Source organism: Oryctolagus cuniculus, chromosome 12, assembly GCF_964237555.1.
Source record: "Oryctolagus cuniculus chromosome 12, mOryCun1.1, whole genome shotgun sequence".
Lineage (NCBI taxonomy): Eukaryota > Metazoa > Chordata > Mammalia > Lagomorpha > Leporidae > Oryctolagus > Oryctolagus cuniculus.
Window position 1 is genome coordinate 118,469,145 of NC_091443.1, and position 17,135 is coordinate 118,486,279.

The following is a 17,135-nucleotide window of genomic DNA, read 5'->3' on the forward strand; positions in this document are numbered from 1 at the left end:
TTTTTTTTTAAAAATACTATTTGTCAAACTCTTAACAGAGTTTAACATATGTGTATATAGTCAATTGATAATAGATCTCAGTAAAAAGAGTAGGAATAAGAGGAGGAGGAAGAGGGGTGGGAGTATGGGCATGAGGTGGGCACAGTGGGAAGAATCACCATGTTTCTAAAGTTGTAATTATGAAGCATGTGGAGTTTCTAACTCTAAACCTGTATAGTTCTGCATACTTTCCTATGGACTTACTTACAGTTTAAATACTTGCCATGGGACCTCAAATACCATTAAACTGTTGGTAAATATATCATCTTCAGTGTTAAGTTGATCATATGGATAGGATTAAGGGTCTGGTAATAGAATTAAAAAGGAATGGATGTTCCAACATGATTAGCAGTTCACACAGCAGACTCAGAATCTGAGTAGATTATGATAGACAATCCCTTTAAGTAGCACTCTGACCTCAGAATCAGCCCTTTAAGTCTTCCTGGTCTGTCTGAAAAGTCCATGAGAACATTTCAGGCATGGAAAGCCAGACACTGTGCAAAAAATGTCTGACAAGAAGGACCTTGGTGGGCGAGACCTCAGTGGAAAGAAGTGGTCATCAAAGAAGGAGGTACTTTTCTCTGAAGGCAAGAGAGGACTTCCATTTTACTTATGGCCTTGTCTAAATACTGATAGAGTTTGTGGATTCAAAAAGCTTCCATAGCCTAGGGAGCTCATGTCAAGAGCCTTGGGTGGTCATTGACATTACACATAAGAGTTTCAACTATTAAATTAACACAGGGGTCACTGTGCACTAACTTCTCATGCAGTACCTCTAAGAGTTGAATTATAATTATGTCTAGGTGCTCACAAAAAGATGTATCATTCTTCAGTGCTTCTTTAAATTTAATCAAGTTTCTAAAAAAATTAAGTGAAATTAACTTCAAGATGAAAGGACTTTGAACAGTCCTTGTCTCAACTGTTGAGGAAGTTTGTTTGGTGCAAACTGTGAAACTCTTAACTTAGTAAAGAGCTGGTCTTCTGTGTATAAAGTTAATTGAAAATGGACCTTAGTGGAAAATGGGACTGGGAATGGGTCAGGGAGAAGGAGGTGGGATGAGAGAGTGGGTGGGAGGGTGGGTATGGTGGGAACAATCACTATATTCCTAAAGCAGTACTTATGAAATGCATGAAGTTTGTATTCCCTAAATGAAAGTCTTTGGGAAAAAAAGAAATCATTGATGGGACTGGTGCTGTAGCATAATGTTGCCACTTGGCATTTCAAGTTCCAGCTGCTCCACTTCCAATCCAGCTCCACAATGGACCTGGGCAAGCCAGAGAATGCTCAAGTATTTAGGTCCTTGAACCCTTGTAGGAGACACACAAGAATCTCCTGCCAGGATGGCCCAAGTGCTTGGGCCCTGCACCCACATGGGAGACCAAGAGAAGCACCTGGCTCCTGGCTTCAGATCAGCGCGATGTGCCAGCCGCAGCGCGCTGGCCACGGCGGCCATTGGAGGGTGAACCAATGGCAAAAAGGAAGGCCTTTCTCTCTGTCTCTCACTGTCCACTCTGCCCGTCAAAAAAATAATAAAAATAAAAATTAAAAAAAAGAATCTGTCATCAGATAGGCCTAGCCCCAATCACTGCAGTCATTTGGGGAAGGCACCAACAGATGGAAGATCTTCTCTTTGTCTCTGAATCAATCAATCAATCTCTTTCAAATAAAGCTTTACAAAGAAAAATCAGAGTGGGTGTTGTGGCATAGCAAGTTAGGCTTCTGCTGCTCACCTGACATCAGAATGGCAGACCAAGTCCCAGATGCTCTTTCCAAGCCAACTCCATGTTAACATCCCTGGGAGGCAGCAGACCATGGTTCAAGGACTTGAGTCCCTGGCTCCCACCTGGGAGATCCCCATGGAATTCCTGATTTCTGGATTCTACCTGTCCAGCGCTGGTTTAACCTGTGGGTTGAAGACTTCCCTCATTTCCTCCCTTACTCTCTCTCCCCCTCCCTGCCTCCCTGTCCCTCCCTTTATACCCCACCCCCCCATGTGTGTGTGTTCCTTTGTCTCTGTCATGGTCCCTTTTAAATTAATAAATCTTTAAAAAATAATCAGTGGAAGCAGACAATGTGGGATGTTGTTCTTGGTATCATGATGTGATACTATGGATCCTTTTGTGTCAAAATATTTTAATCCATTTTCTTCATCCCCCTCTCCTTTTGCAGTACATAGCTAGTTCATGAAGAGGGTAATCTGCTAAGAGCAAAGTGAGTTGTTTTTCTCCTGTCCATCCCAGAGCCATGAGGAGACTGAAGCAAGAGAGAGATGAGGTGCCTGTGGGCCCGGAATCTTGGAGGATGGCTCTCCACAATTCAGAATGGCTTAAACATGTCATGCAATATTCTACACCTTCTGCTTCTATCCCCAACCTTTACTTCCCTCTGCTCAAGTCAACCAGAGACAGCATGAGGACCCTGCTAAAATGTCTCCATCCACAGATCTCCTTGGTACTATCCCCAACCATGCAAACAGAAGCTTCTCAGGCCCATCCACCATGAGTAGACTCTCTGGGAGACAGATCTGTGTTGCTGCCTTGGCATGCCCTCCACAGCTCATTCTGAGATTTTACAAGGAGGTGACTTCAAGCTGGACAGACCTCCAGGGAATAAGAAAGACAAGTTTCCCAATTTCCCTGCACATGAGAAGTGGGGTGCAATATTGGGTCAGTGATAATGGCTTGCTGGACACAACTGCTCTCATGATCCCCACCGTTGGCCTCTTCCTCAGGTGAGGAGAGACTGGAGGGAAATCTGAGAATGTGGGCTACCTGCTACACCATTTAAATGAACACATATACATGAATCAACATGCAAAAGTAACAAGTGTAGTTTATATGCATTTTGTGAGGATGCCTTTAGCAGATGCCTTGTTTTCCTTTTCAGTTTGAGAAGGTTTCACATTGCTCACTTGATTAAGCCATGCTCAAGTTCAAATCTGCCTCCTATTCAGAGTCAGGAAGCACTTCTCTGTCCCCTGCATTGAGCTTCTCCAGAGACTGAAGAAGGAAGATAATAAAAAACAAAATATAGGCCTCAGAGTACGAAGGTATAAGAACAAGCTATAATTTTATTTCCTTGTGCATACTCCAGTTCATACCCCCCCTTCCAGAAAGAGGCTCAGAAATAGTAGGCACAATCTAGACTCTGTAAACTCAATACACGGACTTGAGAATCTGACGGGATTATCAGATGGTGCATACTAAGGACAGCATAACAAGGCAGACCACAAATGTAGGCTGGGAGGCTGAATGCATCCTATCAGGTATGTGTATGACACAGTCCTTATTGCTACATTTTCTGCAGTCTGGGACAGACAATGACCCAAGTTTACAAACAATGTGTCTTGGGGCCAGTGCTGTGGCATAGTAAGTAAAGGCAAACCCTGCAGTGCCAGTATCCCATAGGGGCACTGGTTTGAGCCCTAGCTGCTCCTCTTCTGATCCAGCTCTCTGCTATGGCCTGAAAGCAGTAGAAGATGGCCCAAGTCCTTGGGCCCCTGCACCCACATGGGAGACCTGGAAGAAGCTCCTGACTCCTGGCTCCAGATTGGCCCAGCTCCAGCCATTGCAGCCAACTAGAGAGTGGACCAGCAGATGTAAGAGCTCGCTCTCTCTCTCTACCTCTCTTCTCTCTGTGTAACTCTTTCAAGTAAATAAATATTTAAAAAAGTCTCTCATTTGTACATGTTTTTGAAAGGACAGAGATGTCCCTGGCACTACAGATGCTGTGGTTAATAAAACAGGGTTCCTCTTTTGCATGAGCTTAGACTAGTGGTGAATAACTTTAGAGATGTACATTTTTTGTTAGCATTTGAAAAGCAAAGTAACAGGGAAAGAAGACAGGGAGAGAGCTTGAGAGACAGACAGATATCTTTTATCCTCTGGTTCATTGTCCAAATGGCCACCGCAGCAGTGGTTGGGCCGAGCCACAGCCAGGACATGGAGTTCCATCTGGGTCTCCTACATGGGAGGCATGCACCCAAGGAATGGGACAATTTTCTGCTTTCTTGCCAGGCATTATCCAAGGGAGCTAGATAGGAAGTGGGGTTACAGGTACTAACATTCATGACCTTATGGGTGCTGATTTTGCAAGCAGCTGCTCAGACTGCTGCTCCACAACACAGCACCCTAGTTATGATTGTGTTAAATGCTTGATAGAGCAAGTGAATTCTAATCCATTAAGTCTGGAGTGCTGAGACATGTCTACATAGTCAGAGGTGGAATGAGGTAAAGGGGACCAGGGCATTGTTTTAGGAGAACAAAAATGAGAACTCAAGGGCAGGAAGGTAATGAATCAAAGCCAGAAGAAGGCAAGCAGGGAGAAGGAAATACTCATGTTTGGGAGCACTGGATGACAGGATGTTTGTCTAAAGACAAGTGTGCTCACAGGAGGTTAGGCACATGCATCTCACTGAGGCCCACTGCAAGGTCCTGCATCTACTTGCAGAAGAAGCTAGAGCACAGCTTCTCTTTCCTGTAAGGGCAGGAATAGAGTTTGCAACTGGCAGACAAGAAAGCAAAAGTGAAGGGAGTGGGCAGGGTCAGACAGCTAAGCTCCAGTCAGATCACAAAGACTAGGAAGGATGGCTTCAGGTGCCTGGGCCCAGCCCTGTCCCGTCTTCCTTAGACCCATCTGCTTTGGTCCAGGGAGCAATGGGAGAGTATGAATGGAAGCAGCTCTGCTTTGCTGAGCTTGATGCCCAGAGATGACCCACCAGGCTTACGCTGGGTGTCCGAGCCATATCTTGGGGAGCCTTGGAGTGGCATCCAAGAGCCCCTGCAGCCGTGGGAAGATCTCCATTGCCATGGGCCCCAGGAATTGTGCCCATGACACATCAGAGTACAGGACCTTGGAAATATTTCTTGGTAGTACGTGAACAAATCCTGTCACTGTGCCTTGGGCCAACTCTTACTAAGGCCTTGCATAGCCCTTTAACCCTGTGGGGAATGCCAAGGATCCCTCAGCACCTCAGGGATTCCAGCACGGAGGCAGCACTGAGGAGAGCAGGGAGTGAAATGTGCACTGAGTTTGCAGCAGGTTCATGTTGCACCATCAAGATGAGGACGGAGCAGCTGCCACCAAGCCAAGGATGATGGCAGGGATGCAGCAGAGGAGTTTAGCACAGCTTCCCGCCACTCAGCTGCCAAAGGCTGCTGGTCAGACAGCAGTGGCAGCTGTGCTGGAAGTGGTGCGGTGGAACACTGTTCTCCACCCTGCACTGGGGCTCGGCCATGGCGATGTCCTCTGCTGCCTTGAGCAGCATGGAGGAGGAAAAGGAGAGACTGGAGCACTAGCACTTCTAGAAGATCACGAATGCTCTCAGCCACTATGGCCCCAGAATGTAAGAGTTGGCACATTGAATAGAAAGAGAATTTTGCTACCAGACATTTAAAGAAGAACTGACTCCAATTCTTCTCAAACTATTCAGAACAATCGAAGAAGAGGGAATCCTCCCAAATTCTGTCTATGAAGCCAGCATCACCTTAATTCCTAAGCCGGAAAAAGATGCAGCACTGAAAGAGAATTACAGACCAATATCCATGATGAACATAGTTCAAAAATCCTCAATAAAATTCTCGCCAATAGAATGCAACAACACATCAGAAAGATCATCCACCTAGACCAAGTGGGATTTATCCCTGGTATGAAGGGATGGTTTAATGTGCGCAAGACAATCAATGTGATACACCACATTAACAGACTGCAGAAGAAAAACCATATGATTATCTCAATAGATGCAGAGAAAGCATTTGATAAAATACAACACCCGTTCATGATGTAAACTCTAAGCAAACTGGGTTTGGAAGGAACATTCCTCAATACAATCAAAGCAATCTATGAAAAACCCACAGCCAACATCCTATTGAATGGGGAAAAGTTGGAAGCATTTCCACTGAGATCTGGCACCAGACAGGGATGTCCACTCTCACCACTGCTATTCAATATAGTTCTGGAGGTTCTAGCCAGAGCTATTAGGCAAGAAAAAGAAATTAAAGGGATACAAATTGGGAAGGAAGAACTCAAACTATCCCTCTTTGCAGATGACATGATTCTTTATTTAGGGGATCCAAAGAACTCTACTAAGAGACTATTGGAACTCATAGAAGATTTTGGCAAAGTAGCAGGGTATAAAATCAATGCACAAAAATCAACAGCCTTTGTATACACAGGCAATGCCATGGCTGAGGAAGAACTTCTAAGATCAATCCCATTCACAATAGCTACAAAAACAATCAAATACCTTGGAATAAACTTAACCAAGGACGTTAAAGATCTCTACGATGAAAATTACAAAACCTTAAAGAAAGAAATAGAAGAGGATACCAAGAAATGGAAAAATCTTCCATGCTCATGGATTGGAAGAATCAATATCATCAAAATGTCCATTCTCCCAAAAGCAATTTATAGATTCAATGCAATACCAATCAAGATACCAAAGACATTCTTCTAAGATCTGGAAAAAATGGTGCTGAAATTTATAGGGAGGCACAAGAGACCTCGAATAGCTAAAGCAATCTTGTACAACAAAAACAAAGCCGGAGGCATCACAATACCAGACTTCAGGACATACTACAGGGCAGTTGTAATCAAAACAGCATGGTACTGGTACAGAAACAGATGGATAGACCAATGGAACAGAATTGAAACACCAGAAATCAACCCAAACATCTACAGCCAACTTATATTTGATCAAGGATCTAAAACTAATTCCTGGAGCAAGGACAGTCTATTCAATAAATGGTGCTGGGAAAATTGGATTTCCACGTGCAGAAGCATGAGGCAAGACCCCTACCTTACACCTTACACAAAAATCCACTCAACATGGATTAAAGACCTAAATCTACGACCTGACACCATCAAGTTACTAGAGAACATTGGAGAAACCCTTCAAGATATTGGCACAGGCAAAGAATTTCTGGAAAAGACCTGGGAGGCACAGGCAGTCAAAGCCAAAATCAACTATTGGGATTGCATCAAATTGAGAAGTTTCTGTACTGCAAAAGAAACAGGAGAGTGAAGAGACAACCGACAGAATGGGAAAAAATATTTGCAAACTATGCAACAGATAAAGTCTTAATAACCAGAATCTACAAAGAGATCAAGAAAGTCCACAACAACAAAACCAACAACCCACTTAAGAGATGGGCCAAGGACCTCAATAGACATTTTTCAAAAGAGGAATCCAAATGTCCAACAGGCACAGGAAAAAATGTTCAAGGTCACTAGCAATCAGGGAAATGCAAATCAAAACTACAATGAGGTTTCACCTCACCCCAGTTAGAATGGCTCACATGCAGAAATCTACCAACAACAGATGCTGGCGAGGATGTGGGGAAAAAGGGACACTAACCCACTGTTGGTGGGAATGCAAACTGTCAAGCCACTATGGAAGTCAGTCTGGAGATTCCTCAGAAACCTGAAGATAACCCTACCGTTCGACCCAGCCATCCCACTCCTTGGAATTTACCCAAAGGAATTTAAATTGGCAAACAAAAAAGAGGTCTGCACCCTAATGTTTATTGCAGCTCAATTCACAATAGCTAAAACCTGGAACCAACCTAAATGCCCATCAACGATAGACTGGATAAAGAAATTATGGGATATGTACTCTTTAGAATACTATACCGCAGTAAGAAACAACGAAATCCAGTCATTTGCAACAAAATGGAGGAATCTGGAACACATCATGCTGAGTGAAATAAGCCAGTCCCAAAGGGACAAATACTATATGTTCTCCCTGATCGGTGACAACTGACTGAACACCAAAAAGGAAACCTGTTGAAGTGAAATGGACACTATGGGAAATGGTGACTTGATCAGCATTGCCCTGACTGTTAATGAACAACTTAATACATTATCCCTCTTAGTAGTTTTTTTGCCTGTTCTACTTAATATGACTGGTTTAATTCTGTAATTAATACACAGTTATTCTTAAGTGTTGAAAATTAACTGAAATGTGATCCCTGTTAAACATAAGAGTGGGAATAAGAGAGGGAAGAGATGTATAATTTGGGACATGCTCAAGCTGACTTACCCCAAATGGTAGAGTTAGAAACATACCAGGGGATTCCAATTCAATCCCATCAAGGTGGCATGTACCAATGCATCTCACTAGTCCAAGTGATCAATTTCAGTTCACAATTGATCATAATGAAAGGACTAAGAGTCAAAGGGAGCACATAAACAAGTCTAGTACCTGCTAACACTAACCGATAGAATAAATAAAGGGGAGAGTGATCCAACATGGGAAGTGAGATACTCAGCAGACTCATAGAATGGCAGATGTCCTAAATAGCACTCTGGCCTCAGAATCAGCCCTAAAGGCATTCAGATCTGGCTGAAAAGCCCATGAGAGTATTTCAGGCATGGAAAGCCAAGACACTCTGGCAAAAGATCTCTGTGAGTGAGATCCCAGTGGAAAGAACAGGTCTTCAAAGAAGGAGGTACCTTTCTCTGAAGGGAGGAGAGAACCTCCACTTTGACTATGACCTTTTCTAAACAAGATAAGAATCGGAGAACTCAGAGGGCTTCCATAGCCTTGGCAACTCATGACTGGAGCATAGGGAGATTACTGATGCCATAGACAGGAGTGTCAATTGGTAAAGTCAACAACAGGAGTCACTGTGCACTTACTCCTCATGTAGGATCTCTGTCCTTAATGTGCTGTGCATTGAGATTTAATGCTATAACGAGTACTCAAATAATATATTTCACTTTGTGTTTCTATGGGGGTGCAAACTGTTGAAATCTTTACTTAATGCATACTAAACTGATCCTCTGTAAAAAAAAAAAAAAAGAAATTATCAACTCCCAACTTGACTCTCACTGGGATTAAACATGAAAATAGGTCTGATCTGATTTCATCATCATTTAAAAAAATCATCTATTATTTTTCACTTTATGTTTCTGTGCGGGAGCCAACTGTTGAAATCCTTACTTAATGTATACTAAGCTGATCTTCTGTATATTAAGATAATCGAAATGAATCTTGATGTGAATGAAAGGGGAGAGGGAGTGGGAAAGGGGAGGGTTGTGGGTGGGAGGGACGGTATGGGGGGGAAGCCATTGTAATCCATAAATCGTACTTTGGAAATTTATATTCATTAAATAAAAGTTTAAAAAAAAGAAAGAGAATTTTGATCACTTCCAGTTAATCAGCAGAAACTGCTTCCTCAATATCTTAACTTGGACAAGATTCAAACTGCACTGATCCTAATCAAGACATGCTACTGACCATTGTGAACGACTATAAATATGTTTGGAAATAAAGGATATGAAGAATACGGAAAGAATGGAAAGATTTCGCCAGCATCTACACTTCACATGCAAGTTAAAATCCATACTGAGACACTTTGTGAGACTGTAGTGAAACTGGCGAAGTAGGATGGGATTCCTGCTGCCAGCCAATCATTATAAAAATGTTTTTTAAATTTTCCAAGATATGGGATCCTTCAAAAACAAATATTCTGGTACATGGTGCTAGACTAGAAAGATTGGTCTGGAAAAATATCTCTGCTAGGCTGTGTCAAGGAAAGGAATGGACACTTTTGTGCTTTTCTTTGAGGTTTATACTAGAAAGATGCTCTGAAATTAATAAACTTTATCCCTTGCCCGTAGTTCCCTCAAATGTTCTATGAAGAAAGTACATAATCTGCATGCATCTAGACTGTTCATCATTTTTCCAGACAAAAGTTTCAGAAAAAATCTGCAATGTCACAGCGGGTGTGCATGTGGGAGGGACAGAGGCTGACATTGAAAGCCCCTGAAACTGGCACCTGAGCCACTTCCCAAAGGCATTGAAACAAGTGTGGTATGTGGAAGACACCCAGGACTAGAGCATATTCAAATAGAGGTGTAGGCAGAGGTCCTATGAAGGAAAGATTGAACATTGCTGCAGAAACCTTCGTGTGTGCCCATTTCCCAATCTGGATACCCAGGAGAGTCATTCATCAAAATCTAGAACACTATCCAGAATATTCTGACGTCAATTATCTAAGACAGTGAAGGAAGGAGTGTGACCTCTTGATTACAGACTGCTCTGTCCTTTTGCTCTATTCAAGCCTCCCCAGGAAGGGCCATTTCCTTTGTACGCTGTAGCTGTTCAGATGTTAAACCAAGCCAGAAATACCCACGTAGACACAGAAAGAATGAGGTTAGGCCAAAGGTATGGGCACTCGGTGGCCCAATCCAGTCATTATGTAAAATTAACTATCATACTATGACCACACAGAAAATAAAAAATAAAATCAAGATTAAGGCAGGGTTTCTGCATCCATAGCCATAATCCTTGATATGCGTAGTCAGGCATGAAGAAGGGGGCTGGAAAGGGAGAAGAGGTAAAAATGGAGCCAAGAGAAGGGGTATACTAGGGGGCAGGAAAATGATGAGACTGAAAAGGCAAATGACAAAAGAGAAAAGAGTTCCTGAGGGGTGAGCAGAAGGAGTAAAACTCTAGGGTGAGAGCTGTATCTGAAGCCTGAGCCCCCAAGCTTACCTCAATCCCTCCTCCCTCACCCCATGACGACCAAAAATATCACTGGGCCAACCAGGGCCCATTTCCCAAAATACAGGAAGAAGGTATCAGAGTAGACATGGGCAGCCATCTCCAAACAACTCTCACTTGCATAAAAGGTTCATCCAAAGGCAGCTCCTCAGGACCCACAGCAGTGAAATGGGGGCTCCTGCCTGTCCTCATTTCTGGGCGTCTTTGGAATTCAGTTTAGTATAGTAAACCACAGCCAAGTAATGAAGGCCAACACATGTGTGTGTGTGTGTCTCTCTAGGGACACATACTCACCGTGGATGGCTCTGCATTTGTTGACTGATGCTTCATAGACTCATTTGTGTGATGAATAACCTCACTCATCCAGTCAAGTGATGGGTTCAGGAAGTGCATGCACCAACATCGAAACTTGGTTAACAATCTTGCAAGATTTCCAGCTTGGTAGGTCAGCATACCTGGGGCGGTTAGAGCCGACTATTGATTTCCTAGCATGGAGATCCCTCCCCTGCTTCCTCACAGGCTGAAACACTGGGGTTACAAGCTGTCCTGCATTCTCTTCACCTGTTCTTGCCACTATAATCCTGCTTATCTTGTTTGCCTAAAAGCTTTCAGGTGCTTGTAACCTAGCAGTCTTACTTTAAAACATAAATCAAGTTTTATTTCAGAATCAGGCTAAAGCCAGGAGCTCAAAACTTCTTCTGTGTCCTACAAATTGTAGCAAATACCAAGTATTTGAACCATCATCTGCTGCATCCTGGTTGCACAGCAGTGAGCTGAATTGAGAGCAGAGCAAACGGAGTGTTCACATCTCAAATATTCAAGAGAGTCAGGTCCTGGCCAGGCCATAGTTTGGAACCAGGTGGACATCTCCCACTTTTGTGGCAGGGACCCAGGTTCTTCAGCCATCACATGCTGCTGTCTGTGAGCTACATCAGCATGAAAAGCCATCTGTAGCCATAGCTGTGACTAGAGCCCAATGCCCTCAGCTACAGGGAGGTGCTTGGTGTCATGAAATTGGCTTTGAGCGCTTCCCAGAAGAGCAGACCCAGGTGGGAATTTCTGCTAAGGGAAAAGATCTATCACTTCAACCCAATTCACCTGGCTTCTGCTCAGAAGAAATACAGTGAAAAGGGATCGCGAGCCCTTCTTGCATGTCCGCCTGACCTTCCAAGCAAAGCAATGCAGAGCCTTCTTGCCAAAACTGTTAGCATAAGCTACACAGTGGAGACAAAGCCAAACATGGACAGGAGTGCACCTTAAGTGAATCATGAGTATCTGACTATGCAGTCAATACAAACCAAACTGAAAACAATGTTGCTCCCTCATGTATCTCTCCTATTAATTTGGCTTTGTTGTAAAGAACTCTCAGAGAAGCATCTTATTCCTTTGGTCAAGAGGTCCCCAACATACACAGCTGTATGGTAAAATCGCCAGTGTGAGAATATGCTTTCTCATAGGATTAATAAGGATGGGAAGCTAGAAATCCCGGGAGATATGTTAGTGCTTTTCACAACTATGACTAGCCCCTGCCTGGATCATGCAAGTCAGATCAAGGTTGTGTTGTTTATGTGACTTTGATATCCCCAAGGTTTTCCAGACCTCACACATTTCATGTAACCAGATGCATTGATAACTGTTCGTCATCATCTACCAGGCTGCGAGGGTCAACTAACTTACTTAAGTGACATTCTCATGGGCCTCCGTCAACAGTCCCTGGTTAATCACCCCATGAATCCACTTGGTGTTTGTGACTGAATGCTTAGCATCTGACATCAGCCCTTTATATTACCTGCAGCGTACAATCCATGTGTGGGAAAGTATTAATTGTGTACACGTCTCCTATCCCTTGGTTGAGAGGTATCACAAAAGTCACCCAGGAAACTATTCTACCAAAAAAAAAAAAAAAAACAAACAAACAAAAAAAAAAAAACAAAAACAAACAAACAAAAAAAAAACCAAAAACCTGATAGGGTTTAAATAGCACTGTGGTTTCAAAGTGTCCATTAAAAGTTCATGGTTTGGGCTGGCGCTGCGCTTAATAGCCTAATCCTCTGCCTGCGGCACCGGCACACCAGGATCTAGTCCCAGTTGGGGCACCGGATTCTGTCCCAGTTGCTCCTCTTCCAGTCCAGCTCTCTGCTGTGGCCCAGGAAGGCAGTGGAGGATGGCCCAGGTCCTTGGGCCCTGCACCCGCATGGGAGACCAGGAGGAAGCACCTGGCTCCTGGCTTCGGATCAGCGTGCTGTGCCAGCTGCAGTGGCCATTGGAGGGTGAACCAACAGCAAAAGGAAGAGCTTTCTCTCTGTCTCTCTCTCTCACTGTCCACTCTGCCTGTCAAAAAAAAAAAAAAAAAGAGTTGCCAACTTACACAACTTACACTGTCTTGAAAACAGCTGAAATGGTGGACTTACATTCTGGGAAAAAGAAAAAAAGTTCATGGTTTGGAACTTTAATTATTCAATGGGACAGTTTTTGGACATGGCGCCTAATAGGAAGTGTGTCAGTTATAGAAGTGGAGCCTCGATAAATGAATTAAGGTCTTTTCCCCAAGAGGGAACTCTTGTTCTTACAGAACTAAATTTGCAAGTGTGAGCCAGGCATGACGAGCCTGCTTCACACCAGCAGAAGTCAATTCATCCAGAAGTCGTTAAAGATATTTGAGAAGCATCACCAGCAACAGCAGACACGCAACTGTTGTGTTGATTATTTGCTCGAGTGGTACTATATTTATTTCCTGTGTGCTCTATTCAAAATTTCTCTTTTTTAAAAGATTTATTTATTTATTTGAAATTCAGAGTTACATGGGGTGGGGGGGAGAGATAGAGAGAGGTCTTCCAACCACTGGTTCACTCCCCAATTGGTCACAATGGCTAGAACTGCACTGATCCAAAGCCAGGAGCCAGGAGCTTCTTCCTGGTCTCCCACATGGGTGCAAGGGCCCAAGGACTTGGGCCATCTTCTACTGCTTTCAGGCCATAGCAGAGAGCTGGATTGGAAGTGGAGCAGCCAGATCTTGAATTGGTGCCCTTAAGGGATGTCGGTGCTTCAGGCCAGGACATTAGCCCACTGCGTCACTGTGCCGGCCCCTCCAAAATCTCTTTACACTCTGTTGATTGAACCAGTTGTAGAAGTGTCTCATTTTAATTAAATTTGAGCTTAGAAAACTAATTTGATGACAATGCAATTTCTGTCTGCCAAGTATATTTTCATAAATTTCTTAGAAAGATAAGCTTAAATTCTCTCCTCTGTTTCAAACATAATATTCTTATTTGACTTTAATGTCAACCACTGCTATAGCAGCAGTGTCCAAATCATATTCATAAACAAGGAAAACAGAAAGATGCTGAAATGATGGGCTTGTTGTGATGTAATCTGCTTTAAAAAGCATTCTTGGCCGGCGCCATGGCTCAATAGGCTAATCCTCCGCCTGCAGCTCTGGCACACCTGGTTCTAATCCTGGTCAGAGTGCTGGATTCTGTCCCGGTTGCTCCTCTTCCAGGCCAGCTCTATACTGTGGTCCGGGAGTGCAGAGGAGGATGGCCCAAGTCCTTGGGCCCTGCACCCACATGGGAGACCAGGAGAAGCACCTGGCTCCTGGCTTTGGATCAGTGCAGCGGCCATTGGAGGGTGAACCAACAGCAAAGGAAGACCTTTCTCTCTGTCTCTCTCACTGTCCACTCTGCCTGTCCAAAAAAAAAAAGCATTCTTAAAATCAAGCCTATTCCTTTGTACTTTGACAAGATTATGTTAAGAATTACTACATCTATATTCTTTTCTGGATTCAAGATGGTATTCAGAGTGCATTAAAATTTATAAATCTCAGGCACAATTTTAGAGTTTGAAAGAACCTCAGGGTTTTCTATTATCAGTTCATCAGCATCTTAGGGACAAATTACAAAGCTTCAGAGAAATGGCTGTGACTTGCTCAGGGTTCCCCAGCAGTAATGGAAGCATGGCAGGGACAAGGCTAGAACAAGGTCTTGTGGGTGTTTTGGTTTTTTTTTAAATGTATTTTTTGAGAGGCAGAGAAAACAAGCTCCTGTCTGCTAATCCAATTCCTCAAATGCCAGAAATTACCAGGTCTTGGCCAGGCTGAAACTGAGAGCCAAGAACTCCATCCAGGTCTTGACTGTGGGTAGCAGGAACCTAACTACTTGACCCATGACCTGCTGCCTCTAAGGGTGCACATTAGCAGGAAGCTAGAATCTGAAGCTGTGCCTGGACTTGAACCCAGATGTTCCAATATGAAATATGGGCATCCCAACCACTGTGTTAACCAGTAGGCCTGTCCTGGACCAAGGCTTGCTAGTTCCAAACTCTGTTTGCTCCATCTCCAGTGTCTGGATTGCAGTCACAGCCTTCTATGCCATTGCTCTCTGCTCCAGTTTCTTCCTACCTCTGTAAATCCTTTATAAATGCTACCAGCCAGCTCTTCCATGTGTTTTCATCAAGGTATTCTCTGGTTGAGAAACCTAAAAGGATGGTGCAGATTTGCAGCATTACAAATTTTCTATATCAAGTCCAAGTTGGCTATTTTTTGTCCCTGGTTTTGAGTCCTTCTTTGCTAAAACAAGTTCCTTTACCTCTGTGAGCCTCAGGCTTCTCACCCACAGAGTGAAGATAATGATGCCTGCACCTTGGGGGTGATCTGAGGATGGAGTGAGGGGCTGTGTGGATGATGATGGAAAACTCACCTCATGCCTGCTTCCAATAGCACACACTGGCTCTGCTCATTTCTCTCTTGGGTTCCAGATAAATACAAATTGGAATTATTCATCTGAAACAAAACAAAAACAAAATGTCAAACATGTACCTGCAATGGCTTCTCCACCAAGGAAACACCCAGAAGGGGGAATCCAATGCTCCTACTTCCTCAGGAGCATCTGGGACATTTCCCATTTCTACATATCCAGAGATCCCTAGTATCTCTTTCAGTAGCATTCATGGTTCAGGGCATCATATGGCTCATGTGCAAATGTAAAACAGTGCTTCTTGGAATCATTTGTCATCCCTAAGTTATATGCCAACCAGCCCTGTTACAATGAATCTTTGTTGAAGAAGGCAAGCAGATAATGGTTCCTATGCTCAAATTTTGTGACATTCATACCCAGAATGTTGAGAGGAACCATCACCAGGAAAATTCAATGGCTGTCAGCTGTGTCAACTGGGGTGAGGTCTTTCACTTCCCTGCCCCTAAGTTCTCTCACATGTTCTATGAAGGGAGGGGGTGCCCTCTTGATCAGACTGTTCAGTCCTGTTGCTCTATTCAAGGTTCACCAGGAAGAGCAATTTTCTTTACAAACTCTAGCTGTTCAGATGTTAAATCTACTCAGAAATTCCCATATAGACACATCGAGAATGAGGCTGAGCCAAATGTATGGGCGGTTGGTGGTTCAGGCCAGTTATATAAAATTAATGTTCATACTATGAGCACACAGAAAATAAAACTCCAAGATTAAGGCAGGATTTTGGCATTCATAGCCATAACCCTAGATAAGCAAAGACAGGCAGGAGGAGGAAGAAGGGTTAGGAAGGGGAGAACAGGTTCACAAGGGAGCCAAGGGAAGGATTTTACTAGGGAGCAGGAAAATGATGAGGCTGGAAAGGTGAATAGCCAAAGACAAACAGTCCCATAGGGTCAAGCAGAAAGTGTAAAACTCTAGAGTAAGAGAGCAGTTTCCTAAAGCCTGAGCCCTTGTGGTTCAGGCTATCCAGCAGCTCATGTGCAAATGTGACACACACCCTTTCTTGGGATCATTTTTCCTCCCAGTGTATATGCCAACTGACTCTGGTGTGATGAACTTTTGGTGAAGGAGGAAAGAAGACAATGGTTCACATTTTATAAGATGAGAAACAAAATGTTGTGAGGATCTGAACATCTAGAGAACACCATGCCTGCCTGCCAGCTGTGTCACTTGTGGCCATGGCTTTCACCACCCTGACCTGTAGTTCCCTCAAATGTTGCATGAAGCAGGTACATGATCTGGATTCACCTTGACTGTTCATTGTTCCAGAGAAAAAGTTTCAGAAGAAGCTTGTAATGACACATTGTTCTGCATGAGGAAGGGATTCGGGCTGGCCATTGGGAACCTCTGAAATTGGCACTCTAGCTACCCCCCAAAGCATTTTAAAAAAGTGTGATGTATGAAGAACCCCAGGACCAGTGCACATTCATGCATAGTGGCCATGTGTTTATTGTTAGAAGGAAAGTTGGAGAATCCAGATGACTGCGCACAAAAACAAAAGATCAAGGTAACTCTGGGAAATACCTGTTGCTCTGAAGGTGTTTCCTGAATGTAGAGAGGGAACAAAGTTTAATGCCACCATGAAAACCAACTACACCACGACCCTCCTCAGCTCCTGCTCTATTTGAGAGGATGGTGAATCGAGGATGGTTTTATAGTTGTCCATACTTTCCTTTTATTTCTTATTACAATTAAAAGAGAAATACATAAACATAATTAGAAATAAGCATGTTCATGCACAGAAGTTATAATAATGTTATTTTTGACCAAGAAAAAAAAAAGGGTTGGACTGAGGCGTATAGGAACATTGTCTTTGTGTGCTATTGCAGGTGGCATCAACTCA

General features: G+C 43.5%; 1 pseudogene; it reads left to right on the forward strand.

Moving 5' to 3' along the window:
- Positions 1 to 2,538: 2,538 nt before the first annotated feature.
- Positions 2,539 to 9,681, forward strand: LOC138844825 (carnosine N-methyltransferase pseudogene; annotated as a pseudogene).
- Positions 9,682 to 17,135: the final 7,454 nt, after the last annotated feature.